Below are 11,261 nucleotides of genomic sequence, written 5' to 3'. Positions count from 1 at the left end.
AGGGGGATCAGCTAGGTGCTTTGTGACCGCCTGGAGGGGTGGGATAGGGAGGGTGGGAGGGAGGGAGACGCAAGAGGGAAGGGATGTGGGAACAGATGTATATGTATGACTGATTCACTTTGTTATAAAGCAGAAACTAATAAAAAAAATTAAAAAAAATAAAAATAAAAATAAAAGAACTCCCTACCAAAAAAAAAAAAAAAAAAAAAAAGACAGTATGGGTTTTGAAGTCAGACAGACATAGGTTGGACTTGGCCGCTCTGTCATTTATGACCCTGTGATGTTGGGCCTGTCACTCAGCTTCTCTGAACTCCATCTGTAAAACAGATACGTTCATGCCTTGTGGTTCCACAGTCTGGGGGTAGGTGGGGGTGGTATGACTTTTCTGACATAGAGGAGATCAAAGAAGAGAAGCTGAGCTTATATACAGGAATGAGAAAGGATTCACTTTGAAAATAACCAGTTAAAGTTTCTTCATTCTGTAAGTGCTTCACCCTCCTTTCATTTAAGTAAAAAAAGAGAAAATTCAGATAAGCAAAAGAGAAAAAGTTACCCAGGATCCCTCAACCCAAAGACAGCCACTACCAACATCTTGGTTTTGAGCCAAGAAAAATGTCTTGGTGGTCAGGGTGATAAGATATGAAAACAGGCCTCCTAGAGAGAAGGACTTTGGACATGGAAGCAGCCACCATCTGGGGTCAATCGTGTGGCCATTGCCCTGTTGGAAGCAGACGGCTCCAGCAGATGACAGGCCCAGCCCCCTGCTATGATTTAGTATAAGGGCGGTGTCATCAGCTGTCACCCTGCAAGAAAGTTATCTTACTCCCTACCCCAACGTGGGGGCCAAGATGGCCACAATAAAAGTTAGTTTTAAGACCCTTTATCAAAAGGGAAGCGGGACATAAATGAAAATCTAGTGTATCCAGTACATCACTGTGTCCTCACTCTCTCCTTCCCTCCTTTTTTTCAAGTCTTAGCCCCAGTGTCAGTTCTGAGCTTCATGCAGCTCAGGGCTCACAGTTCAATGATTGAGGTAGACAAAGAGGCAGTGACATCAATGTGATGGGCAGTAAGACAGAGGGGACTCCAGGTAGCCATGGAGCCCTAACGAGGGTGGGATGCTCCCACCTCTGCCTGGATTGTAGAGCCTCCCAGGCGTCCTCTGTACTCCCTGCACAGCTTTCAGCCCACTGGCATAAGTCCAGTGTCTATCTTTCCTCATGAGTATAAGCTCCAGGAGGGCATTTCTATCCCCGGTGCCTAGCCAGTGCCAGCTGGGGAGATGCTCAGTGAGTACTGACCAGATAGATGCTGTTGAAACAAAGTGTGAGTTGAGAGGTGATTGTACTGGATACCAGCTCTCTTGCTCTGTCCAGTATCCCTTCTTCCCTTTGTCTGGTTCCCATAGCATCTTTCTCAATCACCCCTTCCCCAAGCCATAGGTTTTAGTGGGGCTGCTGGTCCCAAACCCTGGAGGACATAGAGGCACAGGACACAGCTTGGCCAATCAGATTCTCTTTCTCCCAGGGACAGACGTGATTAGAGGAAGGATGTGATTGAGCCCGGAATGACGACTGAATTCATTCTGCTGCTGACTCTCCCCAGCTTGGCGGCCCAGTTTTTTCCTACAATCTCAGAGGAACCTTGGTGTCTTTCCAATAGAGGTTTTCTTTGAATCGAAGTTGGTCCGAATACATGTATCTTGCTTGATAGAAAAAAGAAACGAATATACTCTTTTCTTTCTTTAAAAGTTTTAATTGAGATGAAATTCACAAACATAAAATCAACCACGTTAAAGTGTACAATTCAAGGGCATTCAGTGCAGCCACAGTGTTGTGCAGCCATCACCTCTATCAAGTTCAAAAGCATTTTCATTACCCCCAAAACAAAACTCTGCACCCTTTAAGCAGTCACTCCCCATGACCCCTGGCAACCACTAATCTACTTTCTGTCTCTATGGATTTACCTATTCTGGATGTTTTGTATAAATGGAATCATACAATAGGTGACCTTTTGGGTCTGGCTGCTTTCACTTAGAGTGTTTTTAATGTTCATCCACATTGTAGCATGTATCAGTACTTCATTCCTTTTAATGGCTGAATAATATTCCATTTCATATTATTGGATGGACCACATTTGTTTATCTGTTCATTCACTAATGAGCATTTGGCTTGTTTCCATCTTTTGGTTATTGTGAATAATTCTGAAATATTCTTGAAGAAGGACTATGAGGTTGGCAGGTGACGAAAACGGGAGGGGATATTTAAAGAAAAGGGAACAACAAATTCCAGCGCAGAGAAATGTTCCTACACGACCTCTCCTCTTTGTACTTTTCCAGGCTACAGTCGAGTCTCCACACAGCAGCTACAGGGATCTTTCTAAAATATACATCAGACGGCCTCACTTTCCTGTTGAAAACACTCCTTTCCACATTCCATTTCCTCCTGCTCACTTTGCCGTGGCGACAACACTGCTGTCATGTCTGTTCCTACAACACACAAGTGCAGCTCCACCTCAGGGCCTTTGCACCTGCAGGACACTGGCAGAAACGCCCTTCTCCCCCAACTTCTTAAGGCCAGCTTCTCCTCATTGTGCAAATACCACCTCTGCAGCGAGAACTTCCCAGCCACCCTGGAATGTTCTCCCCATCCACACCCACCGCCCCAGGTCACTCGACTCTCTCATTTTCTGAAGAACGACAAACGACGTTTTTGTTCATTTGTGGTGTGTGGTTTTTGTTGGTTTGGTTTGGTTTTGGTGTTTTTTTTGTTTTTTGTTTTTTGTTTGCAGTACGCGGGCCTCTCACTGTTATGGCCTCTCTCGTTGTGGAGCACAGGCTCCGGACGTGCAGGCTCAGCGGCCATGGCTCACAGGCCCAGCTGCTCCGCGGCATGTGGGATCCTCCCGGACCGGGGCACGAACCCGTGTCCCCTGCATCGGCAGGCAGACTCTCAACCACTGCGCGACCTGGGAAGCCCCGGTTTTGGTTTTTCGTCTTTGGTCTCCCCCTGTTCTGTCCTCTTTTTCTTCACCAGAACAGAATCTCCAAGAGCGCCAGGGATTCACTGAATCCCCAGTGTATAGAAGAGTGCCTGGCATATAGAAAGTGCTCAATAAATACTTGTTTAATGAGCAGTTGGCTGGACGTGACCTATTGGAGGACTGGCGAGGAATATGGTGGGGTTGGTGCAAAGAAAGAAAGCCAGAGGTCCGTGGATTGTGGCAAAAACATTGACTGTGTCTAGATTTCCCAAGATGCCTCTTTATGCCAGCCTTATTCTAATTTAGCTTTAGAACTTCTCTGATTTGATTAGTTCATACTACTGAGGGAATGGAGTTCTTATCTAGTCCTTCTGTTTCAGAGTCAGCATAAAAACCCTAGAAGAGAGTGGCTCCTGAGAAGTGACTTTGCAAAGGGGAGGCAGAATGAACCATGGGAGAAGGCAGAGCACTTATGTTCTCTGTCAGCGCTGTGTGGCTTCCGACAAATCACCTAACCTCTCTGAAGTCCAGGTTTCTCATCAGCAAAAATGGCATCTTTGAGAATAATATTCTGTTCTATGGTTCTACTGCATTTTGTTTATTATTCACCAACTGATGGACATTGGGGTGATTTCCACTCTAACTATTATGAATAAGGTTGCATGAAATTCACATACAAGTCTTTGTGGGGAGACGTGTTTTGACTTCTCCTTGGTAGATACCCAGGAACGAAATTGCTAGGTGATATGGTAAATTTATGTTTAACATTTTAAGAAACTACAAATCGTTTCCAAAGTAGCTTTGTCATTGTCTCTCCCCACCAGCCACGTGTGAGGGTTCTGGTTTCTCCACAGCCTTGCTGACACTTGGTGATATCTGTCTTTCTGATTATAGCCATGCCCTAGTGAAGGCATGAAGGTGAAAGGCGTGCCCTAGTGAAATCCATGAAGTGGATGTGCATTCCGTGGTAGCCAATGATGTTGAGCATCTTTCATGTGCTTCTTGTCTTACCACTCATTTTCTTTACTGCCTCTGTCCTCGCAGTCTCATCTTTCACCTTAAATCAGTCACACCCTCCACAGTCAAACCCTGGACCTGATCATTACGTCCCTCATAATCTCAAATTTGAACGTTCCACTCTTAACTATCAACATCTTTCCAGCTCACTATCTTTCTGCTCCAACAATTTTTGCAGTGCTAACAGGATCAAATTATATTGATCCTGCCTGTGTTTCACTGTCTCTCATCCTCTGCCATGTCTTCATTTTTGTTCTTCTCCACTTGAGATTCCATGAGCTATCATTAAAGTCATTCCTTTGCACCTCCCTCTGTTTATTGTGTTTTCCTGGTAAAACTACAGTGCTGGTTGCATCCGGTGAGACATCTGTTATGCATGTGTGCCCACAAACTGAACATGGCTCAGGAAAAACCACTCAACCAGGCCTTTCTTTAAATTCATGATCACAACCCTCGAAGCGTGTTTGGTCATGTCTGGAAATCATCCTATCCCACCCTGTGTACTGACTATCCTATTCCCCAGGTGACTATTTCATACTTTGTCCTTTTTTCTCAAACCTTCAAGAAATCCTCTCTGAGTCTCGTTCTTAGCTGATGTCACTGCTTCCTATTTTGCTGAGAAAATAGAAACAAGTATGAAGACACAGCTAACCATATCTATCCACCTACCAGCATCTGTTCCTACTCTCTTCCTTCCTGTTCTATGGATGGAAAGTCCTTGTTGCTATTTAAGGCCATCTCACTGCTCATGCACTGAAACCCACCCCCTCTTATGTATTCATAGAAATTGCTCCAGGAATCGTTCTCTCTTCTTCAGCAGCAGTCTCTGTTATGCTGTCATAACTCCTGTCTTAATTAAGCCTTCTTTTGATTCCACACCCTTTACAACTACTCTCTTCCTCCATTTCTCTGCTCCTAGTAGTAGACAATTCCTTGGTGGATTTGTCTTCTGTACTTATTTGTCTCCAGTTCATCTCCTCCAAGTCTTTCTTGAACTCACCCCAATCAGGATTTCACGCTGCCCATTCATCACAGCAGCCCCTGTCAAAGCTACAATGACCTTCAATGTTGCTAAATCCAATGGCCCATTCTTGGGTCTCATTTGACTTGACCTATAGCAGCATTTCACATAGTCACGCCCGCCTTCTTGAAGCACTTTTCTTACTTGGTTTTACCTCCTACCTCACTGGTTTTGTGTCTCATTTGCAAATTCTTCCACATAAGCCAACTTTCAAATTTTAGAGTATTCTTGGCTTTGTCTTTGGACCTCTTCTCTGTCAAAATTCACTCCAAGAGTGGTCTCATCCATGCACGTGAGTGTAAACACCTCTGCAAACCACGACCTCTCCAACTCCATCTCTAGCCTGGACCTCTGCTCCACGTGCACATACCCAGTTGCCCTCTCACAATTTCTACCTGCATGTCTAAAACACATCTCGAGTTTAACATGTGCAAAACAGACCTCTTAATTCCTACCTCCTCCAAATCTGCCCCTCCACTTCTTCACCATGTTCATTCACGGAAATGCCATTTTTTCAGTTTTCCTAATAAAAAACTCAGGGGTCCTCCTTGATTCCTATATTCGTTTGCTGGGACCACTATAACAAAGTGCCACAAACTGGGTGACTTAAATGACAGAAATGTATCTTCTCATTGTTCTGGAAGCTAGAAGGCCAAAATCAAGGTGTCAGTAGGTTTGGTTCCTTCTGAGGGCCATGAGGGAAGGATCTGATCCAGGCTTGTAAACGGCTGTCTCTTCCCTGTGTCTTCACATGGTCTTCCCTCTGTATGCGTCTGTGTCCATCATGTTTGGAATAACACTCTGTCTCCTTACAAGGTCTTAAGGATTATTAGCCTCCCACTTACCCCTTAACATTTGTTCTTTGATCACCTGCCCCATCATATTAGCCACCTTTCTCCGCTCCTTTAGCAGGGCAGGTTTTCCTCCATCTGAGAGCTTTTACTCTTCTCTCTCCCTGGGAAAAATCTTCCCTTAGTTCTTCACATAACTGGCTCTTCTCATGATCAGGGCTCATCCCAAATGTGACCTATTTGACTACCCAGGTCGCCTTCCTCTGAATCTATTCCATCTCCCATTTTTCTTTCATAACCTGTATCATCACCTGCAACTATCTTATGTAGTCTTTATTTGTTTACTTGTTTATTGTCTATCTCCCCCTGTGTGTATATAAGTTCCTGGATGGTCAAAACCTTTCAGTCTCGGTCATCACTCTATGCCCAGCCCTAGGGGCTCAATACATGTTTGTTAACAACAACAACAAAAATGAGTTAATGGGACTCTCTAATGCCCACCCAGCTGAGGAATCTTTATACCAACTACATCATGCTCTTGAAACAATTATTTGGGTACACACGCACTTGTGCGTGCATGCACACACACAAACACACAACACATACACACATTCAGGTTTGTAAGAGGAGACAGGGCAAGTAAAAGATTATATTAAAATCAGAGTTTGGAAAAGACAGCGTCAGTCCTCTGTTCATGTAAGCAAAACCTTGAAAACATTACTTTTCTCTAAGCTGAAATGGGAAGCTATGAGTTTTAGAAGATTTTGTGGGTAAGGCCACTCTCTGCCTTTGGACAAATGGTGCCCAGCAGAGCTGTGTGACAAGGAAGGTGAGATCATTTTCGGCAGCTGCCACCCAACTTGGAAAGGGTTGATCGATATGACAAAGTCTTTTCACAAAGAACATAAATCAAAGAAGATGACTGACAGTGAAGTAAACATTTTAGAACTAGAGTAATCAGGAATATATTAGCAATTAAAATAAACTTATTATCATTAGCAAAATTGGCAGTTACTTGCAATTTCCCCAGGGGCCTCATTTCAAGTTTATCCTTGTAGATTATATTAAGGCAGGATTAATGTTTCTGGAGATACAGCTTTAATTTCTGTGGATTTCATTTTTTCATATCCCTGTAGAGCTCAGTGGTTCTCAAATAATAGTCTTGTGGATCTCAGGTTTTCTATGAGCTGGACCCAGGTGTTATAACACCAAAACTGAACAAAGCTGTTCTTTACCCAATTCTCAGAGAAAACTAAATGAGTGGATACGATTTTTTAGTTTCCTCTTTTACGCATTTTTTTTAGGCCTTCACCACCTGCTAGCACATGTCTTCCAGGAAGTACTAGAAAATGACAGAACTCCTGAGCTTGAAGCAAATAAATAATCAAGGGGAAACCTTGGTCACCAGCCTTCTAAGATCAATGCATCTTCCTTCTCTGGACATGTGTGTTGATGGGTTGGACTTTTTGGATGGTAACAGAGGCAGGATTGAACTCTATCTTTTAACCTTTTGATTTCTGCTTATTGTCCCAACTAATGGGAAGGGTATCTTTTAGCATCATAAGGCATCAAAGTCGTATCACTTAGGGTTCTTTGTTGCTGGTAATGAAAATGGACCCTGGCAATAGAACCAAAAGGGTAGTAGGGGTAACTTTGGCTTCTATATCAGGAAACTCGTATCTGGAATTGCCCTCCAACAAGACCCAGAGGAGTAAATACTGGGGCAAAACAAATGTCCACCTCAAACATAAAGTTATGAGAGACAGTCAGTGTGAGCAAGATTCTACTCTGTGTTAGAGTTGCTTTACTCAGAAGAATCTGGAAGACTTAGTCTCTTCCCACTGAAGCTGGGGAAGGTCCAGAAACAACAGATGTCCAAGGGACATGGCAGGATGGAGCTGGGAGGCAGTGGGGAAGGGTGGGCTGAGAGGCAAATAAGGAAACAGTTCAGGAAACCAAAAAGGGAGAGGGCATGCTGATGCCCATCTGAGAGGGGCTGACCTCACGGAAAATGAAGGAAATACTTTATTCTATATTTTAGACTCTGAGAGAAGTTGTGACCTGTCACTGGTAAGACTGTGTTCTTCTCGGCAATGACTAACCGGGTCTGAACCCTTTCCCATGGATGTCGTAGGGATGTAATAGAAGGGTTACCCAAACAGATGTATATTCATTTGCTCTGGCAGTAAAGGGCTTAAGTTTTATTAATGGGTTTTAACACACACACCAGTATTTTATACTGTTTCCCTTTTCAGATGAGAATTATTGGTCTAGTTAAGCAAGAAGAGCATCCATGGGTATGAAATTTTAGACTGAGGAAGGACTCTGGAGAACACCAAGTGGGGCTGGTAGGTTGATCTGGGCATGTGGAAGTTGGGTCTCAGTAGCCTTGGAGGATTCAGGGGGAGACTTTAGCTCTGCGTTTTTCAAACCCTACTTCTAGGAATTTCCCATGAGCCTCTAAAAGCCTCTAAAAGCAAACAAAATCAAACACTGTTCTTTTCCTAGGTCTACACAGACAAATAACTGATGAATTGTCTCAGTTCATATCAGATTAGTGCTCAGGGACACTGACATCTGCTTCAAACCAGAGAAGAGCCTCTTTTATGTGTCTTATGTATTAGGATTTGAACAGAGGACTGAGACTGCTCACACAATGCTTAGAAACAACTGAGTCCAGATTCCTACCTAAATGAGGCATCTCCTTCTACAAAATCCTGCACAGATCAATGAAACACATTTTAATTAAGTAAATGCAACTAACAAACTGTATTTAATTGAACACCATTAAACCATCCCATAAACATGCAGTGGAAGGGACTTGTCCACCCTTTGAATCCTGGTGTGCTTCCAGCCATTTCAACCAATAGACTACAAAGGACTTGACCATTTCTCATAGCAGTCAAGTCCACCGTTTCAGTTCTCTCCTGCTGTATTAAACTACTCCCAAACTTATCTCATGATTTTGTGGGTCAGGAATTCCGGCAGGGATCAGCTGGGTGATTCTCCTGTACTATGTGGCATTGACACACTGACATTCAGAGATGGATGGTCTAGTTTACGGAGTCCAAGACAGCATCACTCAATATCTGTCGTGTGGACAGGGAGAGTTGAAAGGCTGGGGCTTGGCTGGAGGGGCCACCTACACTTGGCTTCTCCAGCATGGTGGCTTTAAGGTAGACAGACTTCTTATAAGGCAGCTAAGGACTCCAAAAGGCAGTGTTCAGCAAAGCGGATTTTTATGAACTAACTCTGCAAATCACAGAGCATCTCTTTCTTTGTACCCTATTGGTCCAAGTGGTCAGAAGCATGCCCAGATTCAAGGTAAGGGGCATTGACACTACCTTTCAATGGAAGGAATGTAAAATAATGTGTATCCAGGCAAGTTTAAAATCTTTCCATCCACCACTGGAAATTCTGGATGAAAGAAGGAGGGAAGGAAGAACTTGAAACTGTAGAAGTGCTGGTAAGCTTGGGAGCTTGGTTTACTTGTTATAGAGTTGCAATGAGGAAATTCTTCTGAAGGAAAATTAATGCGAAGTACAATGGAACTGTAACCACAGTATTAGTTACACATCATAAAAATACTGAATTATATAATAATAGTAAAAATAATAAGAACCCAATAGCTTTCTAGGTCAATGTCCCTGGAATTTATCCAGCACAAAAGAAGAAGTAGGCTTATTTTGCTGTTCCTGGAATTTTTAAAAACCCACTTTAAAATTTATTTCTACTTATATATAGAATATGTTGCAGCAGTTTTCTCAGGAAGCCCCACTCATCTTGTTACATTTCCAAGAGCCAAAGAAATAAGTCTATTTTGAATAATGATTTGCATAAGCAGACACACACCATGGCTCTTTAAACTACCACATTCAGTTTGAATGAAATGAAATTGACTTTACCAGGAGCTGTCACATTGTGATTTATTTCCCAGTTTCCCTTCCTGTCAGTGGACTGTAACAATCATAGCACACTGCACACCTGTCCTCTGTGGCCCATGGGTCCTCTGATTCTAAGAAACGGTGTCTGTGATGTTGAGTTGAGAAAGGACACCGCATAACCAGCCCAGCCTGGCCCATGACAAATTACGAAGTAAATATTCCTGGTTTCCCTGTTTTAGCACCCACATCTCTTCTCTATTCCACCAGAGTGTCAAACAATCTGTCAAGACCCTGCTCCCAGAAGGAGCTCTTATCCTAGATTTTAGTGAAAAGATCCCAACATGAAGAAGTGTCCAATGTCCAAAAGAATGGGGAACCTTTCCTGGGTAGCCTGCTCCATCCCCTAAATACTGAGTCTGCCGGTTTAAAAAAGGGTCTTTCATTCACTCAAATTATCTCATTAAAGCTCCACCATGGGGCTTCCCTGGTGGCGCAGTTGTTGAGAGTCCGCTTGCCACTTGCCGATGCAGGGGACACGGGTTCGTGCCCCAATCCGGGAAGATCCCACATGCCGCGGAGCGGCTGGAACCGTGAGCCATGGCCGCTGAGCCTGCGCGCCCGGAACCTGTGCTCCGCAGCGGGAGAGGCCACAACAGTGAGAGGCCCGCGTACCACACACACACACACACACACACACACACACACACACACACACACACACAATCTTCACAATGATCCTTGGAAGTTATTATTAGCACTCATCTAACAGGTGGAAACTAAGGTTAAGGAAGTTTAAGGTCACACCTCCGGGAAATGGAGTGTGGGCCGATTCCAGATTTCCTGGCTCCGGAAGGCGTTAAATAAAATACAAAGAGGGAAAAAAAAGTAAAGGGCGGGCTAAGAGGCACGCCTAGGAAGCAGCTCCCCTCAGGAAACAGAGCGTCCCTTGGTTCTTTGTTTAATCTGGCCAGTTGATCTGGGGAAAGGGAAGCAGTCTGCGAAGGTGGAAGGTGGGGACGTGGAGGAGGACTAGGTCTGGGTTGCGGGGCGCCCCTGTCTCTTCGCGGGGAGCCCCTCCTCTGCCCATTCTCGCCTCCTTGCGCCTCCTGAGTCGGGAAACGCGGCCCCGCCTGGCCCCGCGCGGCCGCCGTAGAGTCCCCGTTGCCATGGCTCCCAGGTGCGGATGCGCGGAGGAGAGACTAGGAGGCGTCCAGGGAGTCCTTGGGGGTCCTGGTCGAGCTTCCTGGGCCCGCGAACCCGAGAGGCGCCATGGGACGGAGTAAGCGCTCTCTCCCACCTTCCGCCCTCGATTGTCCCCATTCTGGGCATCGTCCCGGGCCTCTTGGGACCCTCGGCGCCCCTTCCCGCCCGCGGACCCCAGCCCGGCCCAGCCCTTCGCCCTCTGCAGACCGGGCAGTGCCATGTCTCCCGCTGACTGGCGGGGCAGCTTGGCCCCGGCGAGGCCCAGGTTCCCGTTCTGTAAAATGGGGTGGGCGTCGGGGCGGGGGAGGAAAGCATTGGATTTGACGGAAAGGCTGGCTAGTGGAAGGTCTAGGGTCTTGGCGT

The sequence above is a fragment of the Mesoplodon densirostris genome, chromosome 13 (assembly GCF_025265405.1).
Source record: "Mesoplodon densirostris isolate mMesDen1 chromosome 13, mMesDen1 primary haplotype, whole genome shotgun sequence".
Lineage (NCBI taxonomy): Eukaryota > Metazoa > Chordata > Mammalia > Artiodactyla > Ziphiidae > Mesoplodon > Mesoplodon densirostris.
The sequence above is the reverse complement of the archived record's forward strand: the minus strand, read 5'-3'. Positions refer to the sequence as shown.